This window comes from Myotis nattereri (assembly GCF_964212035.1).
Source record: "Myotis nattereri genome assembly, chromosome: 6".
Classification (NCBI taxonomy): Eukaryota; Metazoa; Chordata; class Mammalia; order Chiroptera; family Vespertilionidae; genus Myotis; species Myotis nattereri.
Genome location: NC_138081.1, coordinates 72,617,903 through 72,635,996, shown reverse-complemented (window position 1 = coordinate 72,635,996; position 18,094 = coordinate 72,617,903).

Here is an 18,094-nt window from a genome sequence, read left to right as displayed (position 1 = left end):
TCAAGGTAAAGCAAAAGCCTGACAACTAATTGGGTTATTTTTATTCTTTTTTAAAAAGAAAGGATGCAATTTACACTATTTTTGTCTAGCTTCTCTTATTATGCATGCAAGAATTACCCATATTGTTCCATGTAGTTTTAGGCTGTTCACTCACATTAATGTATACTATTCCACATCTTAACTATCTATTCTGTTGTTGAAGTCAGTCCAATTTCCAGTTGAGAACTATTTACACTAACTATAGAGCTAAAGTATCCTATTTGTTCATTGGTATATGATTAGATTATTCTAAGTTCATCCAATTCTATGATTTGAAAAGCATATAATAAAGTATTCATATTACATATGCATCATTAATATGCACTGTTTTTTCTTATAAAAATACAGTTTGAAAGTATTAAGGTGAATTATTTGAGTTGCTCTCTTAAAACTTACATTCATTTGGCTCAAGTTTTTAAGACTTTTAATAAGCCTAGCCTTGCATCTTAGAGCAAAGAAGATACTACTTGTCATAAAATGCATTTGAGAATTGGTGTAGGTGTTCCCAGTTGACTAAATTTAAGACCAAACAAATCAACAAAAGAAAATAAATGAACAAGTTTCTCATACCACATCACCCAGTCTACTCCCCCAAAACATATTAACATAATTTTGAAATATGTATTTACATATAAATATATGTATGTATGTCTATTTTTAATATAGACAGATAATTAAGGCAAGGTCTTCTTCCTAAAAATAGGATTGCTTAAATAATGATAACATTTAGAAATTTTAAAATCCCTTAGGATGTACATTTTCAGATGATTTTATGCTATTTTGTAATTCATTGAGTTATAAAAATCCAAAATTTGTTGAGAAATGAAATACATTCAGGAGCTGAATTTTTTTTTTATTGCAGAACCTTATATTTGCACAAATGTTAAGCAAAGCAATTTAGGTTCTGTTGAATAAAGGGATGGAAAATCCATAGTAACATCTCATAACAATAGATCATTGTTACAACTTGTACTCTTTATTCCTAAGGACAGAATGCTCAACAGTTTTTGTCATAACAAAAATCATTGACTATACATTCATTTTTATATAGAGAGCACATGAAAAGGAAAACTCAAGAGTTAACAATGAAAGGGTTAATGCTCATTCCCAGTCTTGTTTTTGAAGTATTATTTTATCTTGCCAAGATTAACCTATCAATCTGCCTAAACATTCAAGTACCCATCTATACTAATAAAAGCCTAGATGGCCCTTGCGCCCTTGTGTCATCACAAGATGGACACCACAAGATGACTGTCAGGGGAGGGCAGTTGTGGGCAATCAGGCTCACAGGGGAGGGCAGTTGGGGGTGATCAGGTCAGGAGGGGAGGGCAGTTGGGGGCAATCGAGTCGGCAGGGGAGCAGTTAGGTGTCAATGAGGCTGGCAGGTGAGCAGTTAGGGGGTGATCAGGCTGGCAGGCAGGCGAGCAGTTAGGAGCCAGTAGTCCCGGATTGTGAGAGGGGTGGGTTGGACATCCCCCGAAGGGTCCCAGATTGGAGAGTGTGCAGGCTGGGCTGAGGGACAACCCTGCCCCCCAGTGCACGAATTTCATGCACCAGGCCTCTAGTTTATTTAATAAAAGGTGTTATAATTTAATGAACCTCCATGTATTTTTCTTTTGTATATTCTTACAATACTCAACATAGTAAATACTATAACTGTGTGCATGATTTTATGATATGCACTTTGGTTGGAGTTATATATTAAAAATAAACCCACATTTTTGCATTGAGATGGTAATAGAATTTTAAGTAAACACACACAAAAAAAACATTGAATGTTAATGCTGAATGAGGTTTTGATAATAATTTAATCCTTTCTAATCTCTAGTCATTTTATCTCACTCTAGAGTCATAGCTTATGTCTCCTTGACAGACACAAAATGTAGAAGAATCAAGTGAAATGAATCAAGTCCTTCCAGTGTCTAAATAATGTTCAAATAAAAAAATATAAACTTATCAGAGTGCCAGTAATGAATATATTATGTTACTTTCCTACTAACAAACCTCCTCTGTTATCAACCAGGATTCTCAAAAAATACACAGTGGTATCTTACTCTACCTTAGTGTATATTTTTTTCTAAGCATGTTGCAAGTCTGTCACAAAACAAAATGTGCGATCAGTTTCCCCATCTTTCAAAATGATCTAAACAGCCTAATTTTCTAGGTTTCATTAACAATGCATTATAAATCTTATGAAAATACATGCTGCACTTATATTATGGCACTAAGGGCTCATATTCTCAGAAGGATCTCCTATGACTGTTACTTTTCTCAGTCTATTTTGAGCAAGTATGAACAAAGATAAAATCAGTGTAATGCACTTAGCTTCAGTTTTGTTTTGTTTTGTTTTGTTTTTGTCTGCTTCATTACAATCCTGATAAGCCTTAAAAACTGTCAACCCTGATTTCCTAATAAATAAGAAAAGAGTCTAGCTTTATTATTCCAAGGAAAATTCAGTTCTGAAATTGCTACACAGCCTTTCTTTCTGTAAGGTAGTATATGTTTTACATGTTTTCTATATTTTCCTAAATAGTTAGTCATTTTAGTTTTTTTCCCAAATGGTATTTATGGAATAAAATTCAATTTTATTTCAGATGTGGTACAGCCAGAGAGAGCGTAGACATGTACATGCAAAAAAGAAATAATATTTATTCTTAAACTATAGATTTACCTGTCAGTTCTTTCCAAACTTTTTTCTTTCCTTTACAAAAAATCTCATTTTATGCATGAAATGACATCTCTGACTTCAAGAGAACATGGTATTGTAATCCTATCCACTTTAGAATTTACAATTTCCTCACCTAGTAAGGTAATAAGCATATGCTTCTATTTCCCTATCAACAGTATTTGACCTGTGTTAGGTAGCATTACATTCATTGTTATCTTTTCATGTGATTTTATATAATTATTATTCATTTCAATAATTCATTGTCTTTACCACAGGATTTGCCTCCAACTAAATTTCACTGCTTCTGATTTTATAGTGAAACTAAAGAAACTCCCTTTAATAAAATTTACACTGACATGAAAACCCATATTATTTACCTGTAAATCATGTTCTCTGTTACTATCTATTCTTGTTGTTTTCCCACTACCTTATATTTTACATAAAAGAAAAATTCCACAGCATTGAAGATTAATTTTAGTAGTACGCAAAATGTAAAACATTTTAAATTTATAGCAGCAATATAGATTTGGTGGGGAAATAAGATGAAACTTTTAGATCTCAACATGGGTAAAATTTAAATAGTCTGCATTATTATAAAGGAAGACACTATTTCTAAAGGGTGCATGTAAGGGCCCAGCATTAGAAGGGAAAGAAATAAACAAGAAATTCTTCTATAAGAATATTATATTTTAATGGTGGAAAAGGAATAAGACTAGGGAGCCATCCAGAATTGCTGCTCCTCAGATCAAGCTGGGGTAACAGGTACCAGATTTACCCTGCAGTACACAAGGAAGAACTAAAACAGCAGACAAAATATATCAAACAACCATTGCCAGTACCTTGAACATCAGGTAACTAAAGACAGTGACCCCCGAAAGATAGAAAATAAAAAAATATAACCCTTATAATTATACCAGCTTATGCCCTGGATAAAATTTCTAGTAAGGTCCCCTGAGACAGGTAGATAGAGCTGGGATTCTGAGAAGACCAAGACAAGTAGAGTTCACAGACAACCAGAGAATAAATAACACATAAGGAAAGCATTCCAGTGTTCTTAAGATCCCACACTCTAGTATCCACCTATATTAACTGTCCAGCACCTACATGTGGAGAAATTACCTGTGAAGTCAAGAGAAAAAAAAAATGACCAAAAGAATCAAAGGGAAAACATTTATTTTAACTTGACAAATTATATGTTGATTTTCTTATGTTCAAGGAAACCTGTAATCTTGAAATAAGCCCAAATTGGTCATGTTGCCATACATCATTACAAATGTTTTAGGTGTAATTCTGTAAAAGATAATTGACCATCTAAACAAAAAATAAAAAAATGAAGTATGGGTTTGTTTTTCTTGTGATAAAAACTTTTTTTTTAAATATATTTTATTGATTTTTTACAGAGAGGAAGGGAGAGAGATAGTCAGAAACATCAATGAGAGAGAAACATCGACCAGCTGCCTCCTGCACATCCCCCACCGGGGATGTGCCCGCAACCCAGGTACATGCCCTTGACCGGAATCGAACCTGGGACCTTTCAGTCCGCAGGCCAACGCTCTATCCACTGAGCCAAACCGGTTTCGGCATTCTTGTGATAAAAACTTTTAAGATCTCTTGTGGCAACTTTCAAATATGCAATATAGTATTATTAACTACTAGAGGCCTGGTGCATGGATTCGTGCACTGGTGGGGTCCACAGCCTGGCCTGTGGGGTTCTGGCTGAAACTGGCTCTCTGACATCCCCCCAAGGGGTCCTGGATTGTGATAGGGTGCAGGCCAGGCTGAGGGGACCCCACAGGTGCACAATCGAGACCAGGGAGGGACTGCAGTAGGGCTCCAGGGCATGTCTGGCCTGCCTTGCCCAGTCCCGATTGGCCAGACTCCAGCAGCAAGCTAACCTACTGGTCAGAGCATCTGCCCCCTGGTGGTCAGCATGCATCATAGTGACTGATCGAATGGTCACACGAACAGTCAGACACTTAGCATATTAGGCTTTTATTATATAGGATAGTCACCATGTTGTATATTACATCACCCTGGTTTATTTACATCCTATCTGGAAGTGTGTACATTTTGACACCCCCTTAACCCATTTTTCCCATCCCCCATCCCTCACATCTAGCAACTACCAACTATTAAATGTGGTTTGCAAATTCAAAAAGCCAACTGTACATAGTAGATATATACACAGGTAGGTTTTAATTTGGTCTATAATAATGTAATAACTTACACATAGTTTCTTCTATGCCTTTTATGCATATGCAAAATTACTCCCTGCCTCCAAATCCACCCCCCAAATACAAACAGAGTCAGGATTGAACTGAACCCATAGGAGTACCTGTTACCACCACAATATACTTATTTCACTATATATAGCCTTCAACATGGAGTTTTCTTCCAGAATTTAAAGTACACCCACTGTGAAATCATTCTAAAGAATTTCTTTCACTTATTAATTCATTAATTGGATATAAGAGAATGACAGAAGCAAAAATTAATATTTTGGGCTGAGCCATCAGAAGGATGATGCACAGATGTGTGAGGTGCACCTTTGTAATAGATGATCAAGAGTACCCAAAATGATCCCTATGGTTGTTTTTAGTCAAATATGGTTCCCAATTCCAGCCCAACCAACCACTAATCTACTTCTGTCTCTATAAATTTGCTTTTCTGGAAGTTTACAATATGTTGTCTTTTGCATCTGCCATCTTTTACCTAAAGTTTTTGAGATTTTTCCATGTTGTAGCATGTATTAGTAGTTAATTGTAGAACAGTATTCCATTGTTTATCCTTTCATCAGTTGAAAGATATCTGAATTGTTTCTACTTTTTTACTAGTATGCATATATCATCATAAACATTTTTTATAGAAGTCTTTGTGTGAACCTATATTTTCAATTTTCTTGGGTAAATAACAAGAGTGGAGTTGCTGGGTTGTAATTTATATTTAACGTCAACTTCTTAAGAAATTGCCAAATTGTGTTTCAAAGTGTCTGTACCATTTTACTTTCTCACCAGCAGTCATTGAATGTTCTAGTTTCTCTACATCCTCTCCAGCACTTGACAGGATCTGTCTTTTTTATTATTGCCTTTCTGCTGAATATGTAGTGGAATCTCATTGTGGTTTTAATTTACATTTCCCTACTATAATTTTAGCTTCTTTTTATGTTATAGGCATTTATATTTTATCATTGATGAAAATATCTATTAAATTATTTTCTATTTTAATTGATTTCTTTGTCTTTTGATTACTGATTTCTAAGAACCCTTTAAGTACTATTAAATCAAATTCTTTATAATATGATTTGCCAATATTTTCTCCCATTCTCTGGTTTGTCTTTTCATTTCATTATCTATGTCTCTTAAAGTGCAAATCTTTTTAATTTAATGAAGTCTAAGATATCAACTCTTTCTTTTATGAATCATTTTATGATTCTGCAATTAAGAAATCTTTGACTAACCAAGGTCACAAATTTTCTCTTATAATCTTCTAAAATGTTCTTAGTTTTACTCTTACATGTAAATCTATCATCCTTTTTCAATTAAATTTTCTGTGTGGTATAAGTTAGGGGTCCAAATTCCTTCTTTGGCAAATGGTTACCCAATTGTTCGAATATCAATTCTTAAAAAGACTTCTTTCCCCAATGAAATATCTTAACATTTCTGTCGAAAACCAATTGACCATAAATGTAAAGGTTCGTTATTTAGACTTTCAGTTCTGTTCCATTGATCTATATGCCTATCCTTATGCATATACTAAGTTACCCTGATGACTATAGCTTCATATTAAGTTTTGAAATATGAAAGAAAAAGTTACCTAACTCCATTAGATTTCCAAGATTATGTATGCTATTCAGTTTCATTTATATCTCCAAACCCTACTGAAATTAGAAATTGTGTTGAATCTAAGAACAGATTTTGGAGAAAATTGGTATTTTGCTATTCACAGAGTAATTGAACCATTCAATTTTGGTTCCTGGTGAATTTCTAAAACCCGAGTTCATATACATATTGATTCCTGACTGTATAGGTCAGATTCATTCCAGAAACTGAACTCCAATAACAGCTGTTTCTTCCTAGAGAGAATATCCCTTCTTGTCTTAAGAACTCCTCTATTTCCTGATATTCTCTTAGGTTATTCATGATCTTCCTGAAGGCCGGATAACCTCCTTTATACATCCAAAGTTGCATAGCATAATACTGCTGAGAACATCAACCAGTATTTCAAGTTCCCCAAAGTGCAAGAGTAACATTAACCTTTATTAATGTCTGGTAACACCTGACTAATATTTATGCATTTGGGCATCCAGCTTAACATGATTAAATCGTAATTCATACAGGCTGTTTGTTTTCCTTTTCTAGTTAGGACATAGTGAGCATCTTTTCTAGGATCAAGTTGTGGATAAATAAGAATTTTAACGAGATATTTTCTCAAAGTCTGTAATTTGAAGATGCGATTTCTCACCTGAAGGCTGAAGGCAAACCAGAGGGAACTGCCCAGGAAGCTGCTCCACGTGCTGCATCTTGCTCCTATCACCAGCTTGCTATGGTGCCTTAGCTCCTGATGCTGAAAGATGTTTGGTAAAATTATAGCATGTTAGTATTCTGATGAGAATATTCCATGAAATACCACAAACATAGAAAATATACACTGAGTGGCCAGACTATTGTGACTGGCCAGAATATTAATACCACCCCATCAGTACAATGAAGTGAATTAGTTATGCAAATAATAATAATAATAATAATAAAACCTTGAGAATATTTGCTTAGGAAGTTTTCAATATTCAGTATTTTTGGAAGTGTCAATGAGGTACTGATGGGGTGGTCATAATAATCTGGCCGGTCATAATAATTTGGCCACTCAGTGTAAGAGTGTGAATAAAATTGCTGGAGATACATCCTTGATTTGGTGAGAAAAGAGATCTTGCGTATACAGTACAGAGGAAAATTTTTATTTTATTTTTTCAATATAGTTTCCTTTATTTCAGACGGGAGAGAGGGATAGAAACATCAATGATGAGAATAACTGATAGGCTGCCTCCTGCACATCCCCTTTTGGGGATCAAGCCCACAACCCAGCAATATGCCCTGACCAAGAATCAAACTGGGAGCTCCTGGTTAACAGGTCGACGCTCAACCACTGAGCAAAGCTGGCTGGGCTAGCTAGGGGAGCAATGATATCTATGGATATATAATGGAGGGTAGGTAAATTTGTGGATAAAAGTGGGTATTCATGGTAGGTGAAATAGGTCAAGATCATTACTTGACTATTTCAATTTTTCATTGAATTAGGAGTTCTCTCATTAGCTGAGTGAGAGGATTGGAAATGAGAAATGAAAGAAGATATGAAACAGTCATTTCAAATGAGAGAATAGATGGTCCATGGAAATACAGGACAATGGCCCAGACTCATTTCCAACCCACTTGGGATTCCGAGTCATTAATTTAATGTGAAACCACTCACCATGGTTGTGTAAATCTGTGTGTGTGTGTGTGTGTGTGTGTGTGTGTGTGTGTGTGTTGGGGTGGGGCAAACACATCTAGAATGTAGACTAAACAGTATTTATATTTTGCCAAATCTGTATAAAAACAGGATAATAAGGTAGTATATGTACTGATATAGCAGAACCACAAAGATAAACATTTAATACTTAAAACCCACAATTGTACAGTGTAATCTAATTTGTATGACTGTTAAAACACACACACACACACAGAATTCACGGCTTTAGATAGCTGAGATGTTGCCAGAGTTTGCTGTTGTTTTGGTAAAGCCAAGGTGGTAGCTCCCCAACCCCCATTGCTGAGTCAAATCAAATTACCACAACACCCTGAGAACAGATTTTCTGCAGATCTGTAAGTGAAGACAAAATATTTACTGTGCTATTGGGATGATTCTTTTAACACAGTTCTGTAAGATGTTCCCTAACTCCTTTGTGTGCAGTATTGCCAACATTTAGCAAAAAGGATACTGAACTGAGGAAGGAAGTTTAGTGAAAGAGCCTAATGACAAGACTTCACAGACCCCACTACATTTATGAGGCTCAGTAGTTTCTCTTGCATAGAGGATGTTTTTAGTTTATTCTGTGGCTTTGGTGAATTTCCAGAGTTCTGACATAGTTGAATTTAGTTGTGTCCTCCATACTTCCATTTATTTATTTATTTACTTATTTATTTATTTACTTACCTACCTACCTACCTACTTATTTACTTAGTGTTTATTTGTTAATCCTTACCCAAGGATATTTTCCATTGATTTTTAGGGAGAGTGGAATAGAGAGAGAAAGACAAGAGGAAAACATTGATGTGAGAGAAACACATCTATTGGATGCCTCCTGCACATGCCCTGACCGAGATCTGGCCAGGGAGGTAGCCTGTAACCAAGGTACCTGCCCTGGACTGGAATCAAACCCTGGACCCTTTGGTCTGAAGGCCAATGCTCTATCCACTGATCCAAACCAGCTACGGTCATACTTCCATTTAGAGGAAGAGTGAGTTCAGCAGGTTCTCATTCTGCCATTCCAGAAATCAATCAGAAAATTATTGGATTTTTAAAAATTCCTCACCCGAGGATATGTTCTTCATTGACTTTGGAGAGAGGAAGGGAAAGAGAGAGAGAAACATCTGTGTGAGAGAGGAACATGGATTGGCTTCCTCTAGCATGTGAACCGACCGGAGGTCCAACCCGCAGCCCAGGTATGTGACTACCAGGAATGGAACCCACCACCTTTGGGTGTACAGGATGACCCTCCAACCACCTGAGCCACACTGGCCATCGTGATGATTGGATTTTTTAACAAAACATTATGGTCTAGTAGATATATTAATATTCTTGGAAAACTTTAATCCACAATGTGCTACTATTTACCTAAATGCTCCGGAGTAAGTTCCTCAAATTCACCAGAACCTTGGTTCCTCATATCCATTTCCAATATTTTGAAACCAAGGTATCTTCTCTGATTCTAGCATTATATAATTTTTTTTATTATTATTTAAAATGTTAACAGGTTTCCTGGAAGTCAAAAGGATTTTATTCCTTTTTTCTTCATTTTCTAATTATTTAAGAATCAGACATTGAAGCAACTAGTATTTTTACTATGACTTGGTTAGTTTTTAATATATCTCATTTCTACACATTGAGTTTTTCCACAAGAAATCACCGGTTTACACATTCAGTCAGTGAAATCTCTCCCGCCTTCATATAATTCATATGTTCAATACAGAAAAGAATGAATCAACTGAAATCATTTAAAAATTGATTTTTACAGAATCAAACATCAGATGGAAGTAAAAGTGATTATTCATTTTATCTTCCTCTTTGGAGAATAAAATAATATAGATGGGTTAAGAACTCTCTTTATTTTAAAAGATTTCCAGAAAAGATAATTATCATCTTGTTAAAGGGAAAGAAAATAAATTGTCTTGAGAAATAAAGTGTTCTAAAATTTTACTTCTAGACTGCAAAATATTTGCTAATTTTACTTAAAAGCTGACATTTGGGTCAGGATCAAGAGTTTTATCCAAAATAACTGGGCAGATTAAAGAAAACAAAAAAGCACAAGAAATCAATCTGCTTTAGATCCAAAAAGGCTTTTATTAGACAGTCAAGCAGAGCAGCTCTGTTTTCTAACAATTATATTTTGCCAAACATGTGGATGGAATAATGAAGAAGATATTATTTTAATGTTCCACCGCCTTTGGAAGTGGTTCTTGAGTAGAAAAAAAAAAAGAGGAAGGGTACACATATTTGCTAACTATTGAACTTCATTTCTGAAGACTGTCAAATGAGATTACATCCGTTCCGTTTCCTACTAAAAGTTGTTTCTAAAACATCTATTATTGGTGGAGTCTCCTCCATGTACCCACTTGTTGCTGGTGAAAGTGGAGCTCTTGGGGTGATGCAGGAATGAGTATTTCCTGAGGGGTCCATGGGAGGATGAGGTATCATGGAAAGCTTTATTTCTATGGAATGTAAACCCTGGGTTTCCAAGGTCCCATCTCCCTCTGTTCTGCCATGGAAACAGCCCATTTTGTCTTCTACGGAGCTGGGATTAAAGCTACAGCCAAGAGTTTCTGCTCCATATTAAGGTCCAGTCCGGCATCTGGCTAGGTTAGCGTGTTTCCAGCTTCAGTCCATTGTGTGTGGTGTCCACATGGCCATGGGCCACACAGTTTCTAGGGACACAGAGCAGGCTAGAATGGGTAGCTGAACACACAAGAAACAGGAATCTAAGCAGAAAGAGAGAGGGAATCCTTTGAGGATTGTGTATTCCCAAATTTTCATAAGTCCACCCTCCTATCCAATGATCTTTGTTCCCAGATTAGACTGATAGGCAAACACCTTCCCTTTGTTACCCAACTTCACTGTGCATGTGCCCATCTTCCTTTATGTTGGACCCTTGCCCTCAGTGATGTGCAGGGAATAGACCAGTGGTTCCCTGGGAGTGTAAAGTTGCAGCTTCCTCATGAAGCTGCCCAGATGACTATGCTTATAATGTCTGACTTTCCCTTTGCTCCTTTCCTATTATTAATAGTAGCTAGCTTGTCATGATGGCAACACAACTGTTTGAATGACCTGAAGAATGTATATTTAAGAATGTATTTTCTCATAGGCAATGTTTATGTATTTTTCAGTTAATATTTATAAGAGTCGGTTATTGTGAGTATGTTGGCATAATAATTTGGCTAATGAGGCATAAGCAGCCTTATTCTCTTTTACACTTCATTTGTGAGAACACATACAAATGAATATTGTACCTGTAAAAGCTAGTCTCCCCCTCTACCCAGAACCGAGAGGGAGAGGGAGAGGGAGAGGGAGAGAGAGAGGGAGGAAGGGGGGGAGGGAGAGAGAGAGAGAGAGAGAGAGAGAGAGAGAGAGAGAGAGAGAGAGAGGAATGAAATGTTGTTCTCCTATCAATTTTTACAATGGAGCAAAAATTTGTAATTTGCAAAATAAGGCCTCTTTTCTTATTGAAAGAATTTAGGTTCTTGGCAAAAATAAATAAAATAATAAAATTCTCAATTTTAAAACATTTAATACCTGTTCAACAATACCGAGTAATTTTCGTAATCTAAAACAAAAGAGACATAAGTAGCAGTAAGTGTGAAGAAAAGTTACAATCTATGCTCTGTATCATAATGAGCAATACTGACTACTTTTTTAGACTGAGAATCGTGCAGAATTATGTCGAAATTTCAATAACATTATACAGCAGCTCTCTAGAACTTATCTATCTTGCATAATTAAAACTTTATGCCCATTGATTAGCAACTTCCTCCATTTTCTCCTCTCACTCAGTCCCTGATAATTGTTATTCTACTCTCTGATTCTGTGAGTTGACTTAGATACCACACACATAAGTGCAATCATGCAGTATTTGTGCTTCTCTGAATGGCTTATTTTGCTTATCATAATGTCTCCAAGATTCATCCATATTGTCCTATATTGCAGGTTTTCTTTCTTTCTTTTTTTTTATTAAAGTATTACAAAGAGTATTACACATGTCTCCTTTTTTCTCCCCCTTGACATTCCTCCGGCTTCCCCCACCCCCACCCCCCCCCCACCCCCAGTGTCTTGTGTCCATTGGTTATTCTCATATGCATGTATATAAGTCTTTCGGTTGATCTCCAACTCCCCCCAACCCTCCCCAGGGTTCCCACTGTAGTTTGACATTCTGCTCAATGCTGCTCTGCCTCTGTATCCATTTTTGTTCATCAGTCTATAATGTTTCTTATTATCCATAAATGAGTGAGTTCGTGTGGTATTTTTCTCAGCTTCCCAAGGGGCCGTCTCTGTCTCACAGGGGCCATCTCAGCCTCACAGGGGCCGTCCCCACCTCACAGGTTTTCTTTCTCTTTAAGGTTGACTGACATTTTCTTTATTCATTTATCCATCAATGAACAGCATTTTTTCTTGAATATTCTGACACTATTTTTGTGTTCAATCCTTGATTACCTACAAGACAACACTTATGTATGCCAGTGAAAATATCAACCACATTATTTATGGTGCTTTGCATGGACTAAATCAGAAAAATTAGAGGACATTTACTTGTGAGAATAAAATTCTCTAAATAAAGCAAATCCATTGAAACAAAGCATCTATAATAATAAAAGCATAATATGCTAATTAGATTGGACTCCTCCCAGATGATCTTCTGGACAAAGCTGGGGCTGCGAGGGCCAAGGCAGAGGTGGCCACCGCGATGAGTGGGGGTCAAGGCAGAGGCGGCAGAAGCCCCAGCCACAGTGGCTGCAGGGGCCGAGCCCCATGCATGAATTTTGTGCATCGGGCCTCTAGTCCTATATAATAAAAGCCTCGTATGCTAAGTGTCCAACCGTTAGACCATTAGGCAAGTCACTATGATGCACACTGATCACCAAGGCGCAGATGCTCCAATATGTAGGTTAGCTTGCTGCTGGGGTGTGGCCGATCAGGACTGGGTGAGACAGCCTGGACATGCCCTGGAGCCCTCCCACGGTTCCTCCCTGGTGCTGATCATGCACCAGTGGGGCCCCTTGGCCTGGCCTGCAATCCAGGACCCCTCAGGAGATGTCAGAGAGCTGGTTTTGGCCTGATCCCTGCAGGCCAGGCCTAGGGACCCCACCAGTGCACAAATATGTGCACCAGACCTCTAGTTTATATATAAAAGCCTTAACTCCATCTGTAAAATAACAAACATGGATATGTATAAATAAATTACATGAAAGTAGGAAGATGGAAATATATAACAGGTTTTTCTCTAACCTTGGTTGATAAATTTTTTATTATTTAGTTGAAAAGAGGATATTGATTTTTGGTAGGATTTTTTATGACTACTCAATTGAATTTTTCTTGTGAAAAATAACAGTTAAATCTTAACAATAAGTAACTGTTATTTAACAATAACAGTTAAATCTTAACAATGCTCAAATATTTTATTTATTTTAAATATAAAAAAAGTATTCTATGTTATTCTATGTTGAACAAAACTAGACTATTTTATTTGAAAATGTTCAGTTTGGAGGAGAATTTAAAATACCAAAGTAAGGCTTTTGTACTTTTGAGTTTTAAATATCAACATTTCTAACAAATCAAAATTTCATTTGGTTGAATGTCTCTTGGGTACCATTATAAAATACTTGTAATATGCCAAGAATATGAGTATTTCGCTATAAAGGAAACTCAAAGAACTTGACGTATTCTAGGGAAAGCTTATAAATTTAAATTGGCACTAGTGACAAAGTAATGACTTTTGTTTTTGTTGTTGTTTTCCCCCCCGCTTTTCTCTGGTAACATAATTATCATACTAGCATATTTAGTCCAAGTCTCTTGTCAAAATTAGCCCTATAAAATGCCTACTGGAAATTCTTAATCTACTTGTGTTCTGTCCAGCTCAAGTTCTCATATTTTTCTCTAGCAACTGATTGAAATGCTGTAGCCAATGCTAATAAACGATCCTCTTTCTTTAAGACTGCTATAAGCTGCTCTTATTTACAACATCCATGCTTGAAAACTATGCAATGGTTTTTGGATCCTGCTTTTATTATAAAAGGACTCTATATTTCTGCTTTTCATATTTGTGTTTTAGTGTCCATATTTCTCTAGAATTCAAACTGAATTATCCCTTCAATCCCAAAAAACCAGTTTATTTAAAATAATTCTGAGGTTAAGGGCACATAAAGGCTATTATACAAAAACTGGAGGCCCAATGCACAAAATTTGTACATTCGGGGGGGGGGGGGGCATCCCTCAGCCCAGCCTGCACCCTCTTGCAGTCTGGGAGCCCTCGGGGGATGTCTGACTGATGGCTTAGGACATCCTTTGTGCTGCCACAGAGGCGGGAGACGCTCCCACCACAAGCACTGCGCTCACCAGCCATGACCCCAACTTCTGGCTGAGTGGCACTCCCTCTATGGGAGCGCACTGACCACCAAGGGACAGCTCCTGCATTGAGCGTCTGCCCCCTGGTGGTCAGTGTGCATCATAGCGACCGGTCATTCTGTTCAATCTATTTGCGTATTAGCCTTTTATTATATAGGATCTATAAATGCTATAGCAAGAAATTTAAGGTAGAGACTCCAGACAAAAAGAACTTACAGGTTTTGTTATCTAGAAGTTATAAAAAACTGAGAAATTTCTATAAAAAACTAAATAATTTCCATTAGTAGTTTCATCTCAGTTTTTATGAGATAAAAATTATTAGAAAAAAATTTAATTTTCAAAGGAACATCAGTTTATAAAATTAAATTATAAATATTTCATTGCTTTTCTAAAAGACCTGGAAGATTCTGTATTCTTTTAAATTAGAAAATTTTTCAATATTGTGTAACAGAATCTCATGTGGAAAATAAAATTAAATAACCTTTTTCAAAACCAGTTTTTCTTTTTTTCACATTGAAAATATGTGGAAAGGGCAGATATAATAGCTCATAACCAAAGGTACTTAAGAGTTTATTTCACTAAGGTCAGGATATCATGACATTATATTCTAAAAATTATAAAGTCGAATATGTAATAGCATTAATCTCATCAGTAATACTGTGGAGGTAAGGAATATACAACAGGAAATTGTATAAAATTGAAGGAGAAATTAAGCCAAAATTAAATTTAAAATTCTCCAATGAATAACTTTGGAAGGAGAAAGGCTTTTATTATTAGATAGTTTTCTAACTCCTTCTGCTCTTTTCCACTTCCCTAAAAGCAGAACAATGCTGTCAAATGTAAGGCAATGGCACCTAAAATAGAAAAACAGATCCATGTGTCACATACCATAAACACACAAAGTCACACAGCAAAGCTTAAGCAGGCTGAAAAGAGCCTATTCAGAGGCAAAAATATCAAGTATAGATTTCAGAGCTGCCTACCTTAAGCTACTTACAGTTGGTAGTAAAAGCAGATTATATATATATATATATATATATATATATATATATATTAAAGGCCTGATGCATGAAATTCATGCAAGAGTAGGCCTTCCGTCCCCCGGCTGCCAGCAACGGCTTCTCTCTGGCTGCCGGCAGGCACCCGGACCCAGGCTTCCCTCACAGCCCTGGCTTAGTCTGGAGGACGTTCGGTCTAATTAGAATATTATACTCTCTCTCTCTCTCTCTCTCTCTCTCTCTATATATATATATATATATATATATATATATATATATATATATGCCAGTAATACTTACTAAATATATACAAAAACTGGAAATCAAAATTCCTTCTCTTAATTCCACAACCTATGATAATTTTGTACCATTCAGTTGACATTTGTCCTGTTACCTATTATTTAACTATAGTCATAAACGTATTTTATATTCCTAGCTAAACTGAGGCAAGAGATCCTCTTGTCTAATTTATACCTCTCTTAGTTACTATCTTTACATTCATCATATACTCTATCATATATTCATATTTCTTTCAATAATTTGTCTTTCCTGTTTGATTTACATGTGGAAGTACAATGAATAAAGCGATTTACTCTTAGTTTATGAACCAGTGTAAAGACAAGGCAAATCGAAAGATTTAATATGAAAATATTTCCATATCAAGAAAATATTGGAAATTAGAGAACACAAAACAGAAGAAAAATTAAAAGACAACCTAGTACCACTGGGTATTAAAAGGGATTCTTCCTCAGAATGACCGACCTGCAATTTTTCTTTAAGAACTCAGGGTCCTGCCTGACCGGTGTGGCTCAGTGGATAGAGCGTTGGCCTGCCGACTGAAGGGTCCCGGGTTCGATTCCGGTCAAGGGCATGTACCTTGGTTGTGGGCACATCCCCAGTAGGGGGTGTGCAGGAGGCAGCTGATTGATGTTTCTCTCTCATCGATGTTTCTAACTCTCGATCCCTCTCCCTTCCTCTCTGTAAAAAATCAAAAAAATATATATTTTTTTAAAAAAAGAACTCAGGGTCCTTGGTGAAAATAAACCAACAAATAAATAAGTGAATAAAGCCAGCAAGCAAAAGCATTCTTACAAAGTGTGAAACTTTTATGCTGGTGTCAAACTTTTAGATTGGTCTTTGGATTTTTCTGTTGCTAGCATGCCTCATTTCTATATTTGGGAGTTTCATGGCATTGAAATTAGACTGGTTATGAATTCTCTCTTTTTCTGTACAGAGGGAAAGTTATTCTTTGTAGAAAAAATACATAAAGAAATAAGTAAATAGATAGAGAAATGGAAGAGGGCAGAAAGAAGCAATTGCCAAAGATCATAAAGTCAGCAGCAGTCAAGGTTACAGTGTTTGGCTTATTCTTATTTTTTAAATATGTATGATAATAGCTAATGTTAATTGAGTATTTACTAGCACTCCTATTATATATATCACCCCACTGAACCAACCTTCTGTAAGTTAGGTATTACCAGGCTTATTTTATAAATGAAGAATGAATCTAACAGAAAGGTCAAGCATCTTGCCCAAGGTGGAGCCAGGACACCATTCCATGCTAAGCAGATTACTGCAAATTGTTTCAATTTTTTGTTTGAAGTAAAGAAAAAAGAATCCAATTAAATGAGCTCCAATTTATCACTCCAAAAGTGATATTTACTGGTATGTTATGTACCAATAATGCATTTGAAAGAGATGTCAGATTAAGAACATGCCAAGAACTCAGGTTATTGATGCTCAATGTCTCCATTATTTCCTGTGAAACTGAACATTAGGAATGTTGAACACATGAACTGGTGAATTTCTACTGTGCTGATATTCATGAGAGCAGGAAATATTTAGGGAGAGAAGAAAATGGGTTTATGAATCTGAACTCTTAAATTGGTACTATCATTAATATAAAGATTTAAAAAACATATTTCTCTGAGCATCCCAAATACATAGTAATGGGGTCTCATAGCAGATTGTGCAAAATCCCCGTGAATCTGTTATTACCACAAACTTAACTCTAGTAAAAATAAACTTTTACATCCAACCAAAAGACCTTATCTGCAGAACAAAGCAGGAATATATCAGTTATTTGGGGCACTATATTTAAATTCCTACATTTGCAGCACTGGTACACTTGACATATAATTATTGAGCGATTAGGTTCAAAAGAATATAAAGGAGTCTTAAAACAAGTTCTGGAACTCTAAAAAGGCAAAGAGAAGAGGAAGAAAATATTTTTCTATGAACTGAAAACAAAATTAATTGAAATGATGATGAAATCATTTCCATTTTTCAAAGTCCCTGACAACCACAACAATTATTGCTCACCTCTTGCCATCATAATAATAAAAGACTGTGCTTTTATACAGTCATAAAAATGAGTGTTCAACCAAGAACCTACTCATTCATGCTACTTATTTCCTTTCTTTTCTTTTTACAGTGGAAAAAATCTTTTTTGTCAGATATTTTTATACATAAAATATCTAACAATATTTACCTGAGAAATATAGTTGACAAATTTTGGAAGATGTAT